This window comes from Dama dama, chromosome 23 (genome assembly GCF_033118175.1).
Source record: "Dama dama isolate Ldn47 chromosome 23, ASM3311817v1, whole genome shotgun sequence".
Classification (NCBI taxonomy): Eukaryota; Metazoa; Chordata; class Mammalia; order Artiodactyla; family Cervidae; genus Dama; species Dama dama.
Window position 1 is genome coordinate 72,441,022 of NC_083703.1, and position 17,294 is coordinate 72,458,315.

The following is a 17,294-nucleotide window of genomic DNA, read 5'->3' on the forward strand; positions in this document are numbered from 1 at the left end:
TGTTCAACGTGAAGTGAAGATCCAAGGTCATGAGTGGCTAAGGCGGTGTTTCATGGTGGTATGAATGTTGGAGGGCATGGGCAAGTGTGTATTTGTGCAAGGCCATGGGTAGAGAAGACTATTAGGGGCATGCCTATCAGTGTCTTTTGACTATATAGGCCGTGTGTGTCTAATGAAGTGTGTACTCGTGGCGTGAGTGCCTAGTGGAGGTGACATTGCGGGCATGCGTGAGGTCTGAGTACGCAAGGCTACCTGAGTGTTAAAGTGCAAAGTAATCTGAGATTGAGACACCTGATGCTGAGTGAGGCTGTGAGGTTGGGCACATTAATGAAACTGAGATCGTGTGACACCACGTGTACGCAGGATAGTGGTGTGTACAGGGAGCTATTAGCAGGAAGGCCTTGCGTGTCCATGAGTGTGAACACATGAGCTCCTGGGAACTAGAATCTGTGCGTGTGACTGTGACATGCACAGAGGGGCAGAAGAGAGTGGTGGTTAGAAGCACAGACTCCGGAGCCAGGCTGCTGGCTCTGAATCCTGCCTTGGCCCTTGCTAGCTGTGTAACCTTGGGCAAGTGACTTAACCTCTCTGTGTCTCAGCTGTCTCACCCATTAAACAGGTACCAGTTGCCTCTTACCTCATAGGGTTGTTGCAGATTTAAATAAGTTAATATTGCTGATGAACTATGAAGGAAAAGATATGCGTGTGATTTTGTGATTCTGCAAAGTTGTGCTAGTGTGTGTGGTCACCTAGCTGCATGAACAAGCTGATACAAAGCTACAAAATAGCTTCATATTCCACCCCCATCCTAACAGGCTGTGCTCCCTGGGGCTCCATCCAAGACCTCCCCACCCCACCCCTGTCCTCCCTGGGGGATTGCATCATCTGGTGCTTTTATAACTGCCTCCTATTCCTGCTGGTTGTCCTGACTATATCCCCAACCTCTTCCCCTCTGCAGTTCCACCTTGAAGATGGGTGCCCCCAGATGTGACACAGCATCTCCAACTCATCACCCCGCCTCCCCGCTCCCCCACACCTGTTCTGCCTTCTTGATCTTTCTCCCCGCAGCAGCAGCACCCCTGAAAACCATTTCTCTGCCTCCATCTTTGTGCCTGGAGTGTACAGAACAGTGCCTGACACATCATGTTCGCTGAAGTGAGGGGGGAATTCAGAGCCTTTGTTTTAAACACAAGCTGATATGCAGCCCTGGCTAACCAAACAACCAAATGGTTTCCCAACAAATACCCAGGATGGCTGCCAAGGGACCCCTAAGGTCAACCCAGCAGGCAGGCTCCCATTCAGACCTTTGCACTGGCTGTTGTCTCTGCTTGGAACTCTTTTCCCTCCCAGTATCCTTGAAGTGTTTGCTCATTGAGGCTTACCTGACCACCTTATTTAAAATTACAATCTGCCTGGGTCGTCCCTGGTGGTCCAGTGGTTAAGAATCTGCCTTGCAATGCAGGGAACATGGGTTCGAGTCCTGGTCAGGGAACTAAGATCCCACATGCCGCAGAGCAACAAAGCCTGCGACCACAACTAGAAGTCCCTGTGCTGCAAAGATCCACGTGCTGCAATCAAGACCCGATGCAACTAACTAAACAAACAAATGCTTGTGAAAAGAAGTAAAATGATAACCCCTACCCAGGTTTCTTTCACCTTCCTTCTTTGCTTTTTGTTCCTTCATAGCATATCTAATACTACATATATTTTGCTTTTTCTTTTGTTTTTTGACTGTCTTCCCTGGGTTTCCCTGGTGGCTCAGTGGTAAAGAATCTACCTGCTAACACAGGAGACACGAGTTCAATTCCTGGATCGGGAATATCCCCTGGAGAAGGAAATGGCAACCCACTCCAGTATTCTTGCCTGAAAAATCCCATGGATAGGAGTCTGGCAGGCTACATGGGGTTGCAGAGAGTCGGACATGACTGAGCACATACACACACACACATGGCACATCTCCCTAGTAGAATGTAAGTTCCATAAATGCAGGGTTTCCATTCTTTTTTGTTCACTGTTGTATCCTTAGTACCTAAAATAATAACATTATTCAATAAATATTGTTAATAATATTCAATAGATATTTGTTGAAAGAATGAGTGCGTGAATAGCATGCATTTTATAACTATTTTCTCTTCTTTCTGCTCTAGTCAGCTAAAAACGGATCTGCGAAAATGACCAGATGGACGTTTAATGACTCCTATAAGACTCACCCAAGATGACACAGTTAATAAATGCAGAGAGTCACAACTCACATCTATATCTGACTGTGCTCCTTCCAAAGTCTCAGAAGAAAAAAGAAACAAATGAGACAGAGAAGTGGACAAGAGACAGGACATTTTGAACAGACAATGAGACAAGAACAGGACAGAGAAGATGGTAAACCGGAGGAAAGAAAAGAAGACAGCTAATCTCTGAATTGAATAAGTTTGTGAAATCAAATCAACCAATCTACCTTTCGCTTAAATTTGGCAAGAGATCGGCTGACGTGGCCCCTTTAAGCCCAAGAAAAACTGAGATTGCAACAGGAGAGTGGCTCTTGGCCTCCAGCTGGGGAGGAAACGGCCAGGCTATATTAGGAAACTTACAAGCAAGTGACAAGAAGCGCAGACACCCAGGGGAGGCTGGGAGTGATGGGGCCCTGGGAAGGAGAAGAGCCAAGTGCTGGGGCCATCCCCTGCCTGACTCTCTCTAAGACAGGACAGTTCTCTCTGGGGACAGGAAGAATGCATCCAGAGAGGGAGAGGGGAACCCACCCATAGCCATCTGGCTGAGAGAAGCCCTCTGTGTATGGAAGTGCTTCCTCATACCCTTTGGGATGGTCCCCTCACTTGAACTTATAGGGCTTGCCTGCAGGGTAAGGACCACGATTCTCAGCAGCCTGCAAGGCCTGACATGGGCTGCCCCTGCCCACCTCTCCTGATTCATCCTGAATGGCTCTCCAGGAACACTCACCTTCTACCTCAGGGCCTTGGCACATGCCTTCCCTCTTCTTCTTGGCGTGCTCTTCTCCTCTCTCCTCCCCTAGTCAACTTCTAGTGACATTTCAAGATTCAGCTTAAATCTGACTTCACCTAGGATGATTTCTTGAGCCCTCCCCACCCCCCCACCCCCAACCAGGTACTGCCACATGACGTCAGTACTTCTGGGCATTGTGTGCAGTCACAGACAAACAACGATTATGATCGTTTATTCACCTTAAGCCTTTCCTACCAGACTGGCTTCCAAGAAGGATGGGATCCTATCTAGCTTATTTGCTATGATCTCAGTATCTACACAGTACCCAGGCATAAGGAAGCCCTGAGTGAACACCTGGTGAATCTGGGAGCATCTCCTGAATGAACCCTGCTGTTCTTTCACGGTCAGGAACTATATCTTGTCTTTTCCCTCATGACTCAGCGCATAGTAAGTGCTCAGTCGGGAAAATGACAGTGGCTGCTGAGAATATTCACGACTAACTCTGGGAGTTATTGGGGATATTTGTAAAAAACTGATGAAGGCTATAACCACGGTAAATGCCATCCTAATATACAGACCAGACTCCTCAGTTTAATAAAACCGAAATATTGCCTTCTTGCAATTCCTGTTCAGGTTTAGAATAGAATAACCTGGGTTGGGCTTCCCTGGGGGCTCAGTGGTAAAGACTCTGCCTACCAGTGCAGGAGACACGGGTTTGATCCCTGATCAGGGAAGATCCCGCAGGCTGCGGGGCAGCTGAGCCCATGTGCCGCAACTACTGAGCCTGTGCTCTGGGGCCTGCGCACCACAACTACTGAAGCCCACTCGCCCCAGAGCCCGTGCTCCGCAGCAAGCGAAGCCACCGCAATGAGAAGCCTGAGGACCGCAACTAGAGAGTAGCCCCCGCTCTCTGAAACTAGAGAAAACCCTGCAGAGCAACGAAGACCCAGCCCAGCCAAAACTAAAAAATGCATAAAATTATATTAAAAAAGAATAACCTGAGTTTTAATCATAACTCTTGACACTGGGGAGTTCTAAAACATGCATAAGTTATTGAAGCCAGTTAAGTCTCAGTTATGTCTATAACTATAACATGGAGGTAATGATACCTACTTCCTGTGGTTTTTCACTCATCCCTTTGAATCGAGTATTTGCAGTGAACTGGCCTAGGTGCTGGGGATACAATGCAAATAAGTAGATGTGGTCACTGCCATCAAGGGGCTTGGAGTCTAGTGCCAGTGATAGATTGGATTTATCATCACAGGAATAAACGTTAGGCAGCCCCAGCAGTGTGATCCAGAGAGATGACCATCCAGTTCTTGGTTGGCAGTGCAGTAAGGAGGGTTGGTTGACCAAAGATTAAGTGAACTCTATGTGAGGCAGCTAGCACACAGCAAGTGCTCAATAAAGGCTAGCTTTTTGGCAGGTCAAAGTCTTTGCTCAGAAAAGCTGGCCCAGAAAGGATTAACTGGGAAGATGAAGAGGAGCCAGGGAGGACAGAGAGAACTTAGAGGGAGAGAATGAGACCAGCTCTGGTTTTCTGCCTAGGTCTGCGTGCTTGTGAGAAAGCGGGCTTGTGTCCTGGAATGCCCAGCTTTTGCTGGTTTGGGGACATGCCTGAGTCAGGGAGGCCTCAGAGCTTCTGTCCTTGGGAGGAAGAACATTTGGGGGATCTGTTCATCAGTGAGAATGGAGGACTTTCTGGAAGACACATCTATAGTATAAGATCCAACCCCCAGGGCCAGAGTTTATGGCTTAATTGACATGGATACTAGAAAGCATATCAGATGATTGTAATATGCATTCTGTCAAAGTTCTCCGCTGACCTCCAGTCAGCCAGCATGCTCTGTCCCTCTGTTGTAAAGCCTGCAAACTGAGGCCCTCAGCACCTTGATGTACCCGTTTGGCATCCAGTGCTCTAGCAGATCCATGCCCCTGTTCCCACATGTGGAGTTGTCTATTTAACTGTTCCTGAATCTATTCACTTCTATTGTACGCCTTATTTATTTACTTGTTTTAATTATCTTTGGCTACGCTGGGTCTTTGTTGTGTGCAGGCTTTCTCTAGCTGTGGTGAGCAAGGGCTACTCGTTAGCTGTAGTGGGTAGGCTTCTTACTAAGGTGGCTTCTCATTGTGGAACACAAGCTCTGGGTGTGCAGGCTTCAGTAATTGCAGTCCACGGGCCTAGTTGCCCCCAAGGCATGTGGAATCTTCCCAGTGCAGGGATTGAAACTACATCCCCTGCATTGCAAAGTAGATTCTTAACCACTGGACCAATAGGGAAGCCCTGGACTCATTATTGAAATATTGTTATTTATTAACATTTGTTCTCTAAACCAATGGACTATGAGTGTACAGAAAAAGAGAGTCTAACTTCTCCAAAAACAAGATGAATGTTTTTGGATGTTCATAAGGGAGAAAGTTCCTTAAAAATCGCTCTCAAACTTGGCATGAATGGGCTAACTATAAATGACTGGGAAAAATTATAAAATTTTAATTTATAAATTAAATTTAATTTCTTGCTCCATTTTAAAGAAACCAACAAACTGGAAATTGTAAATGATAAATTACAGGAATGGAACACAGACAATGAGAAGCTCCACTGAATATCTACACATGGTACATAAATGTGACGGGACTTCCCTGGTAGTTCAGCTGGTACAGAATCTGCCTGCAGTGCAGGAGACCCTGGTTCAATTCCTGGGTCAGGAAGATCCCTGGAGAAGGGATAGGCTACCTCCTCCAATATTCTTGGGCTTCCCTCGTGGCTCAGATGGTGAAGAATCTGCCTGCAATGCGGGAGACCTGGGTTGGATCCCTGGGTTGGCAAGATCCCCTGGAGGGGGATCACAGTCCATGGGGTCACAGAACTGACACAGCACATACCTAAATGTGATATAAATTAAAATAAATATCACAAGAGACTTCCCCTGGCAGTACAGTTGTTTTAAGACTTTTGAGCTCCCAATGCAGGGTATACGGGTTCGATCCCTGGTCAGAGAACTAAAATCCAATGGCCACACAGTGCAGTGAGAAAATAAATAAAAAATTAATATCTTAAGGTTTATAAATCATTTAAAAATCTTTCTCTGCTCTCACTAACATTCAATTAACCAAGTTGTGTTTGGCATTGATGACATCAGATTAGAGGGCTTCTACTTTAGTTTTAAACATCAGTGTGAATATATCTGCTGTGACAAAGAGATGGGTCCATCTCAGGAAAGAAGATACCAGATGGGTAATTGAAACTAAGACAAGGAGAATAAAAGTCGGTGTATGCCAACACCCTGATGTGTGACTCTCCCATAGGGTGTGAATGCAAAGTTTGGATGAGTTTATTTAGGGCAACACTGCACTTTTGTTTTCTCTCTCAAGTAAAGGATGCTTCTGACCTAAGTCACTGGGGACTCTGTCTTCTACCTGGTCCACTGGAATTTTCCCAGCGTGGTAGGTGCAGGTCATTCTGTTCAGATCACAAGAGGCCAAACTAGAGATGTATAGCCTAGAAGATTCTCCCAGCTACACAACCTAATGATCTATAAAGGCAGGCTCTCAAAAAATGTGTTTCTCAAAACTGGTGTTAATAGTTTATCATGAAAAAAAATTCTGAAGTCAAGACAATTTGAGGAGATTAAATGAAATGAGTTTTTCTAACTGTGAGACTATGCCAGAAGAATTATTTTATATATAATTTTATATCTTTTATATAAATTATTTTATATATATTATAAAATATATTTTATATATGTTTGGCAGTGCTTGAGTCTCTGGGTCTTAACTGGGACATGTGGGATCTAGTGCCCTTATCAGAGATCAAACTGGGCCCCCTGCATTGGGAACACAGAGTCTTAGCAACTGGACCACCAGGGAAGTCCCCAGAAGAATTCTTCAAGAATTTTTCTTAATTCTTCACTATTCCTCCCATGTGACTCTGAGAAAGATTCTCAATTCAGGGGTAAATCCTGATTTACACTTTAAGTGCTCCTGGGGACCATGAGTCTCCAAGTGGTATTGCTATTTATTCAGAAAGCCGTCCTGAAGAATATCTATCAGGATTAGTATTCCATGGAACCCACTTTGGGAAATGACATTACAATTACTGACCCAACAGCAATTGTCCACTTTGTTCCACAGAGCCTCAATTTTTGCCCAAGGGTCCAATACTCCTCCCATGTGACTCTGAGAGAGGTTCTCAATCCAGGGGCAAATCCTGATTGCAATAAGTCAAACATTAAAGTCTATCCAGCTTGCCAGTGATTGGATTAGACATGCGCGTGTGATGAAATCTGACATTGAGACTTGAGGGTAAGTTGGCTAGCGGGGTGGGGCAAGGGAGACAAGAGAGTTTTCATAGCTCTTGTAAAGAGATACATGTGGAGAAACATACCCTCTTTTTCTGCTGGATGTTGTTGAATGTGGACATGACTCCTGGAGCAGTGGCAGCCATTTTGGGACCATGAGGGCAACTAGCTGAGAGCAAAACCCACACTATGTGGATGGCAGAGCAAAAAGATAGCAGGAGCCTTGCTGATGCTGTTGCACCTCCAAATTAACTGATCGTGAGACTTCCCTACCTGTGGAGTGTTGTTACGTGCTATTAGAAATATCCTTATTAAAAAAGGTCTGTGCTGTCCAATAATGGTAGCTACTAGCTGCCTGTGGTTATTGAGCACTGGATTGAAAATACTTGGTACAAAAAAGAATGTAAAATATCCCACTAATAACTATATATTGATTACATGTAGAAATGATACTTTTTTGGATAACAAGTTAAATAGAAGATGTGACATTGTAAAGCAATTTTCCACCAATTTTTTTAAAAAGTGATTAAAATTGATTTCACATTTTAAAATGTGGCTACTAGAAAATTTTAAATTACATTTGGAGCCCACATTATATTTCTATTGGGAAGTGTTAGTTTTAGATCATTTGGAAGTTAGCACTTTCTGTTACTTACAGACAGAAAAAAATATCCTAAGAGATACAAGTATAATCATTCTAATTTTACAGCTGGGAAAATTGAAATGAAAAATGTAAATGACTTGCTCATGATCATACCAGTGTGGCAGTTGTTGGAGACTACAGCTAAGCATCCAGACCAGTGCCTCCTCGGCACCTCTAAGAACCTGAGAACACCCTTTACAAGTTAAAGGTTCAGAAGCCCTCACCCAAATCTCAGCCCTAGAGAAGTGCAACCATTCAGAAACCCACAGGGATGTAAAGCAATTATCCTTCAATAAAAAATAAATTTTTTTAAAGTATAAAGGAAATAAAAGTGTGATTTTAAAAAAAAAAAGAAAGAAACTCACAGGGAGTCTAGGAGACAGAGTCCACTTTGAAACAGAGAAGAGATATGTGGATCAGCCCATGAATTCTGCCTCCAAATACAGACTAGATACTGAGAAAACCATTCCTTCTGGCCAGTGACACCTGCCTATTTCTAGGAAACTGTCTGAGGTCCAAACGTCAGTGTCCCTAAGGGACTGATGAGAGATGGAAAGGAAGGGATCAGGACAGGCTCCTCTCCGGGAGTCCCCCCTGTCCATGGAAGTCCTTAACTGACAGTCCAGTGTCTGCATAACCTGGTCCCAGCTCACTTTCTCAGTTTTTGTCTTCCCAAATCCACTAAAACCCACTTTCAAAGCCACCTGCTTCAGAAAACTACCCAGGCCACCTCCTTTCTCCAAACTCTCATCACTTCTTACCACTAACAGCTGCTATCTTGTCAATATCTTGTCTGTTTTGTCCACCAGCCTTCCCTGATCCTTCTCCAGGTCCTCTATTTAGGAGTTAGCTCAAGATCATTGGGCAGGACCATGGAAGCTTCATCAACAGATTCAGACAGGGGTCGGACATGACTGAAGCAACTTGGCATACACATACCAAGTTCTTCTCAAGGCTCAAAGGAAGACAACTCGGGGCTTCTCAGGTGGCGCGAGTGGTAAAGAACCTGCCTGCCAATGCAGGAGACATAAGAGGTGCAGGTTCAATCCCTGGGTCACGAAGATCCCGAAGTAGGCAATGGTAACCCACTCTAGTATTCTTGCTTGGGAAATCCCATGGACAGAGGAGCCTGGGGGTCTACAGTCCATAGGGTCGCAAAGAGTTGGACACAACTGAAGCAACTTAGCTTCATGCTTAGCTTAGCAACATGCTTCATGCATGTACATGACAGGTAGGGGAGTGAGGACCAGGGAGTCCAATGGTCATGGCTCTTGTCCAAGCACCCCCAAATCAGACCAGGTAAACCAGGCATGTACATTATGGGAAACACACATGCCCACACCATGGACACCCACAGAGATGCTCTTGAGTAGAGGGGACCCATCCCAGCTTGGCTCTAACCCACCTTGGTAATGACCACGGACCCTCTGTCCCAGCGAGAACAAGTCAAGCAAGCCTGAGGCATCTCTGGGGCAGCAAAGAATAATGGAAATTGCTTGGGCTTCAGAAACAAACCTGACTCTGAATCTCTCTTTAATACCCCAAAACACCCTTCTCTTCATCTCCACCCCATCCACCTAGTCCAGCTGCCCCAGTTCTCCCGGAGTGATGACAATAGCATCTTCCCTAGTCTCTGCCTCCTCAGATACCCACTTCAGTCCACCCTTGGCTGCCACCGGAGTCCTCTCCCTTCTAAGATGCAGATCTGATCACATAAAACCTGGTTTGTGATGGCTTCCCAGGGCCTTGAGGGAGGATTGTCCCCTAGGAAACATATTCTGAGGCTGAGACTGCATGTGGGTGATTTTGGGGGGAGGAGGACTCTCAGGACAAACACCTGTAAGGAAGGAAGCAGGTTTCCATAAGTGGAAGAAGCTGAACAGATCCCATGGGGTCTGAAGCTGGTATGACCTTCAGAGTAGTTTGAAATTGAAACAAAGAGGCTTTGTACTCCAGCATCAACTCGTTAACTATGGGTCACCCCCAGAGGGAGGCACCTCCTTCTGGCAGAGGGCAGTGCCCAGCTATGAGCCATCAGCAGCCCACACTCCCGGCAGATAGGGGGATGAGGACCCTGGTCCTGAGGGATGTCTGATGGTGTCCCACAGCCTCCCCTGTAAGAATGAAATTCAGACTCCTCGTTGTGACCCAGGAAACCCTCATGGCCTGGGTCCTGCCAACCCTTATCTCATATACCCCCTTCTTCCTCTGAGTCTGTGTGTTCTTGAATACAGATGCTCTGCTCCCGCCTCCAAGAATTTACATTCAATATTCCTTTTATTATTAAAAAAAAAAGTATTTATTTTTGGCTGAGCTGGGTCTTTGCTGTCGTGTGGGCTTTCTCTAGTTGTGACAGGGGCCGCTACTCTCTAGTTGCGGTACGCGGGCTTCTCATTGCAGTGGCTTCTCTTGTGGTGGAGCATGAGCTCTAGGCACATGGGCTTTAGTAGTTGTAGCACGCAGACTCTAGAGTGTGGGTCCCAGTAGTTGCAGTGCTTGGGCTTAGTTGCCCCAGGGCATGTGGAGTCTTCCCAGGCCAGGAGTCAAACCCGTGTCCCCTGCGTTGGCAGGTGGATTCTTAACCACTGGACCACCAGGGAAGTCCTCGATATTCCTTTTGACCGGCACCAGCAGTGTGGTCCTCCGGTCACTCATCCTTCAGATCTTAGCCTCAAGGCTGAGATCACTTCCTCCAGGAAGCCTTCTCTGATTACCCAACCAGATTAGGTTCACCCATCATCAGCTCATAAACCCTTCTACTTACCCTTCAAATTATAAATACCATGTTGTAATTAAGTAACTGTCTGATGCTGGTCTCTGCTGTTAGAATGTACACTCTGAGGGCAGGGACCAAGACTGCCTTGCTCATCACAGCATCTCCAACCCTCAGTGTGATGACTGGACCATGGAAGGCATTCAGCAGATACTGTCAATTTGGTGCATGAGTACTTGGCCTTGGACAAGTTCTCTTTGGATGTATCTCCACCCAACAAAGGCAGAGCCAGCTTCTTTTCAGGGTTGCTGTGAGTAAAGTGTGAGTTATCTAGGGGAGACCTCAGACTGTCAACAAACACTGGCTCCCTTCACTTCTTAGGAGAAGATTGCAGAGTGACCAGACTTCCCCATTTGCCTGAGAGTGAGGAGTTTCCCAAGAAACTTTATTACTTTCAGTACCAAAGCCAGGGCAGTTCCCAGGCAGATCAGGAGGGTTGGTCACCTAAATCTGGATGAGAAGGAGAGAAGGGCATTTCATATTAATTAGTACAGTGTTCATGGCATACTGGTGAAACAGCTCCTTGGAAAAACAACTCTGATTCATGTGTGTGCATGCGTGCTAAGTCACTTTAGTGATGTCCAACTCTTGGCAACCCTATGCACTGTAGCCCACCAGGCTCCATCTTCCCAACCCAGGGATCAAACCTGCTCCTCTTAGGTCTCCTGCACTGGCAGGCAGGTTCTTTACCACTAGCGCCACCTGGGAAGCCCTACCCTCATTCACAGTGTTGACCAATTTCCATCATCTAAATATTCCTCCCCATGGCCAGTTGAACCAACAGTTGAACAGCCAGTTTGCAACGTTCCTGAAAACTTAACAAGGGGCTGCCATGCACCAGGAGGAGCTAGTGGCAGCCCCGTGGCTGATACTAACTGTCGTGATCCTGCTATCTGCACATGCACAATGTGGTCATAGACGACCTCAACGCGGGGGTAAGTGAGGTTATTTCAGTTCCAAGAAGGGCGCAGCTTGAGCGGACCTTGAAGAGCATCTAGTCCAAGGCAACAAGTCACCTGTCCCATGGGCCACCTCTTTCCCATCCATCCTGTGTCCACAGCAGACACTGCTTGTCGATCATGACGCTGTCTCCTAACATGGCCATGCAGTCTCCCTTCACCACGTCTCCAAGCAGCCACAGTCACATAGCTGATGTTGCACATAAAAGAAATTGACTTACCTCTAGGGGTAAGTGTGGTTCAGCCCCTCATACAGGAGAGGCAGCTCGGGCACAGAGAGGTAGAGGGGCCCGCCCAAGGTCACACAGCCGTCAGTGGCTCAGCTGGGACGGAAGAACAGCTTACCTGCCTGGCTTGCCCCAGAGTGGGGTGGAACAAAGGGAAACCATCTAAGATCTGAGCCTAGATTCTGGGGGGCTCTGCCTAGAGCTCCCAAAGTCTTTTGTACCTGAAGACTTCTCAGTATGTCAGCATATAAGTGTTGTTCATCTGTTGAAAGGAGGGCACTTCTGAAAAAATTACAAAGTCGCACAGGTTCACTGCATACAATTCAAACAATTGAGCAGTATTTAAACTAAAAAAATCTTATACTGGGACTTCCCCAGTGGTCCCACTGAGTGCTAAGACTCTGCACTCCCAATATAGAGTGCCCAGGTTCAATCCCTGGTCAGGGAACTAGATCCCCAATGCTGCAACTAAGACCTGGTGCAGCCAAATAGATAAATATATATTTTTTAATTATTAAAAAAAAAAAAAAACTCTGTACTGTCTCCCCAGGAGTAATCACTGTTAACAATTTTGGTCCTTCCAGGATTTCTTCTGCTTATTTACAAGCCTATGCACAGCACAAGTGGACTAAAAGATTAGCTGTTCCTCACACTACCACTCTCCCCTCTTATTGAGAACACTGCCCACACACAGTAGGCACTCAATAAATATTCGTCCAGTTGCTCTTGTTTGATTAAAATGCTTTAGATTCCTTTCTGTATGAGTATAGGTGAATCTGTCTCTTTTTTCCTCCCCTTTCTCTCTTTAAAAAAAAAAAAAAGTTTTTATTGAAGTATAGTTTTGCTTCTATTTTTTTCAGGAGGTTACACCACTTGGCATGCGAGATTATGTTCCCTGGACCAGGGATCCATCCTGCACCCCCTGCAGTGGAAGCATGGAGTCTTAACCACTGGACCTCTGTCTTTTTAATGGTTTTAGTCCTTCCTGGCATGGTCTCATGGATTGACTGAACAGTCCCTTTGGGTGACTGTATAGGCGACATTCTGTTTTTGTTATAACCATCCCAAGGCCTTGCTCTCTGGCTCGCCTGCAAGGTGGCACCAATGTCTCTTCCCATGGCCCCCAAATGCTCCCTCCCATCAAAGCTCCCCTGTCTTCCTCTTTCCAGGATTACTGCCAGGGGACCCAAAGTGGAGGGGCTGACAGCATGGGTGACCAGCTCCCGGAATCAGGGTTGGTTTGCAGTGGGTGTACAACAGTCCTGGTAGCCTGCAGGTTCCACCACCCCCACACATAGAGGCTGCTCTCCTAGCTTGTACAAGAAGCAGGGGATTAATTGAGTGACACTGCCTGGATGCTGACAATCCTGGAGCCTGGGGGAAAGCAACTTTGCCAGGTCCTAGGTCAGTTCAGCCATGCTAAAGGCCTAGGAAGCCAGAAGTAATTGAGGGTGGGGGACACAAAGGGATCAAGGGGAGAAGGTCTGGGTTCAGATGCCCCACTGGTTGCTCCGAGGTCCCTGTGTCTGTGTGCAGGCCTGCGCACAACCCTTCCACCCACGTGGCTTGTCTAAGAGGCATCCCTTACCCTCGGTATCCAACACTGAGTTCCTGACCTTCCCTCTTTGAATCCTCATCCCATCTCAGCTCAGGGCAACGCCATCCTTTGCAGCTCAGGCCTTGGAAGCTTCCCTGACTCCTCTTTCTCTCCACACCCTCTCTGCAACCCATGAGGCCAATCTATCAGCCCCACCTTCAGAATGGACACAGAGTTCAACCACTTCTCCCCACCTCGGCTGCCCCAGGAGGCTGGTCCAAAGCATCGTGGCATCTGAGCTGTATCATTGCAATAAATGATTCTAATCGATCCCCCCTGCTTCTACCTTTCTGCGCCATCTCCTCCCTCAGTCTCCCAACACAAAGCAATCCCTTTAAACAAAGTCAGAGCAAGTCATTTTTCTTTTTTCTTTTTTGGTCATGAGGCATGCAGGAATCTTAGTTCCCTGATCAGAAATGGAACCAGTGCCCCCTGCAGTGGAATCACAGAGTCCTAACCTTTAGACCACAGGGAAATTCGCTCATATTACTTTAAAAAAAATTTTTTTAACTTTTTATATTATATTGGAGTATAGCCAGTTAACCATGTTCTGATGGTTTTCAGTGGACAGCAGAAGGACTTCGCCATACACGTACATGTATCCATTCTACCCCAAACCCTTCTCCCATCCAAGCTGCCACATAACGTGAAGCAGAGTTCTCTCTGCTATACAGTAAGACCTTACGGGTTATCCATTTTAATATAGCAGTGTGTACCTGTCCATCCCAAACCATGTCACCTTCATAGCCCCCATTGTTCTCAGGATCAAAGCCAGATTCTTACCAGGCCTCCCAGGCTCTGCATGAATCTCCCTCTCTCCACACTTATCCCACAGGAATATTACACAGGGGAAGGGACAGCCTTCTCTGTACATCCCACCAAGGGGCCATGTTGCCAGGTAGTCCTGTCATCAGCAATGTGAAATTTGATCACTTTGATAAGATGATAAAGGATTCAAGTTGTATCATAAACAAAAGGAAGAAAAACATGGTGCATTAAACACAGAGCTGTGGGCCGCCTTCAGGCCTTGGGGGGGGCCCCATTCCACACAGTTCAAACAGTGGTCAGCGCCACATCACATGCTTGAATGCTTCCAGGCACGAGGTGGTCACTCCTCGCCGGGGGGGGGGGGGGGGGGGTGGCGCTTCTGGAGTTCCTACTGGCCCTGGGTAGCCCTGTGGATTCTGCCAGGCGGCTCTAGACCACTCGAATCCCAGCTATGCGGGAATAAGTAGGGGAATCAGTCGTGACCAGACCTAACACCCACCTACTCTGTGGCTCCAGCTTAGGAAGGGATAGGAGAGAACTAGGTCTACGGCAGGAAGCAAGCCTGTCTCCCTCACCCCGCGCTCTGCCCTCAACCACGGCCCTTAGAAAATGAGACTGGACATTCCTCACAAAGGTGTGGCAGCCAAGGCTGGTCCAGGGAACAGCTGCTGGGGACACGGAATTAGCAGGCGCTGGAAAAACGCCAGCTTGATGAATGCCAAGGGCCTGGCCTTGGACAGGGGTACGTCTGGGGAGATTTGGCCAGCTAGACACATGCATCCCAGAAAACAAGGCTGCAGAGAGGAAGTACTAATGACATCCACTTCCCTGTCTTACTGAGGGTCCGCTCTGCTCCCCTGGGGTCCCAGATAAATGCCAAGAAGCTGCCATCACAGTAACCCAGCTGCCTGTCACGCTGACCCCTGGCTGTGAACTGGGACGTGCGATTTTCAAGATGAGGTTAAATTATGCTGATTCTACATTCGAAATGGAATCGACCTGATATGGCTTCCATCTACACTGGCAAGACCCAACGCAAAACTAAGCAAATCAAAGTCTTGGCTTCTTAAGTGCTCCAAAATCAAAAGCTAGGTTTTGTACTGAAATATTTTCCCCCAAACAGAGGCAGCTGTGGTTCAGACCATCCTGAATCAGTTCACCCTTTGGTCTGTGAAGGAAACACAGAAAAGAAGGTGGACGTTTCAGCCTTTCCTCTGTGCCAGGCATCACGCTAAGCCCTTTTTGTGGATTATCTCGTTTCATTGTTTTAGTCATATTTTGAGGGAGATTTTGACATCCTTAGTGGAAAAAAAGGAAATGGAAGGTGAAAGAGGTCACATGATGTGCCCATGTTTGTAGAATGAAGAGGTGGCTCCACCTGGACTTGGACTCAGATCTGGCCACTTGGCCCCAAGTGCTTAAGTAACACATGCCTTTAGTCCCATCAGATTCTCTTAGGCCTTCTACACTTAAGCTTTAATAGCAATCAATAATTTTTAAGTTAAAAGATGTTCCTTTTAAATCTGAAGAAACAATTCCTCAAAATCCCACCAAAACTAAGAAATTAATTTAGTAATGTAAAAGGACTGAAGGCTGATGTACAAAAACAATTGTATGTCTATAACCTAGCAATGAACAACAGGAAAGATGAAATTTTAAATGCCATTTATAATATCGTAAGAAATAAAATGCTTGTTAATTTTACTTTTTAAAAAAGTGCAAGATACTGAAAATGCTAAAACATTGCTGAGTGAAATTAAAGAAGATGTAAGTAAGAAAGGATATATACCACACCCATGGATTGGAAGGCTCATTGCTGTTTAGATGTCCATTCCCTCCAAATTGATGTAAAGATCAAATGCATTTTTCTTTAATTATTTTACTCATAATCACTCTTGAGAGTCCCTTGGACTGCAAGGAGATCCAACCAGTCCATCCTAAAGGAAATCAGTCCTGAATATTCATTGGAAGGACTGATGATGAAGCTGAAACTCCAACATTTTGGCCACCTGATGTGAAGAGCTGACTCATTTGAAAAGACCCTGATGCTGGGAAAGATTGAGGGCAAGAGGAGAAGGGGATAACAGAGGATGAGATGGTTGGATGGCATCACTGACTCAATGGACATGAGTTTGAGTGAACTCTGGGAGTTGGTGATGGACAGGGAGGCCTGGCATGCTGCAGTCCATGGGGTTGCAAAGACTCGGACACAACTGAGGAGATAAACTGAACTGAACTGATAGAATAAAAGGAATGTAATGAATGCATCAGTATGAACAATGCATCCAATTGTTAGAAAACTAACTAGGACCCAAAAAATAGAAAAGGAGAATTTAAAAGCAACAAAAGACTTCCCTGGTGATCCAGTGGTTAAGAGTCTGCCTGCCAATGCAGGGAACACAGGTTTGATCCTTGGTCCGGGAAGATTCCGGTTGCCTCAGAGTAACTACAACTACTAAGCCCATGCTTTAGAGCCCAAGAGTTGCAGCTACTGAAGCCTGCACGTCTAGAGCCCGTGCTTCACAACAAGGGAAGCCACCACAATGAGAAACCGGGGCACTGCAATGAAGAGTAGCCCCCACTCGCCACAACTGGAGAAAGCCTACACTCGGCAACGAAGACCCAGCACAGCCAAAAATAATACATTAAATAATTTTTTAAAAAAAGCAACAAGATCGACACTTTGCATAGATCTGTATGGATGAGTTTCTCAAATTCTCTAGTGAAGAGTTAACATAATCACTTCTTTACAAATTGCCTTTGGTTCTTGTGAAGTTGTGCTGAACATACTTCCTCACGATCCACCGAATGCATTTTTAATCCAATTTCCATCAGGCCTTTTTGGTAGCAATTGCCAAGCTGATTTTATAATGTATACAGAAATGGAAATGATCTAGAATAACCTGAAAAGTCTTGAACAAGAGAAGCTGGAGGATTTACTCTGATTGAAAAACTTGTTTGATGGAAAACTGGGATTGACACATATACACTACTGCATATAGAACAGATAACTAAGACCTACTGCATAGCACAGGGAACTCTGCTCAATACTCTGTAACGCCTGTGTGGGA

At 46.1% G+C, this 17,294-nt stretch overlaps 1 protein-coding gene across 1 annotated transcript in view; it reads right to left on the reverse strand.

Annotated features, from left to right (window-relative positions):
* The window catches only part of JPH2 (junctophilin 2), a 72,579-nt gene that overhangs the window by 48,914 nt on the left and 6,371 nt on the right, over positions 1-17,294 (reverse strand). The gene's annotated exons all lie outside the window — the stretch shown is intronic.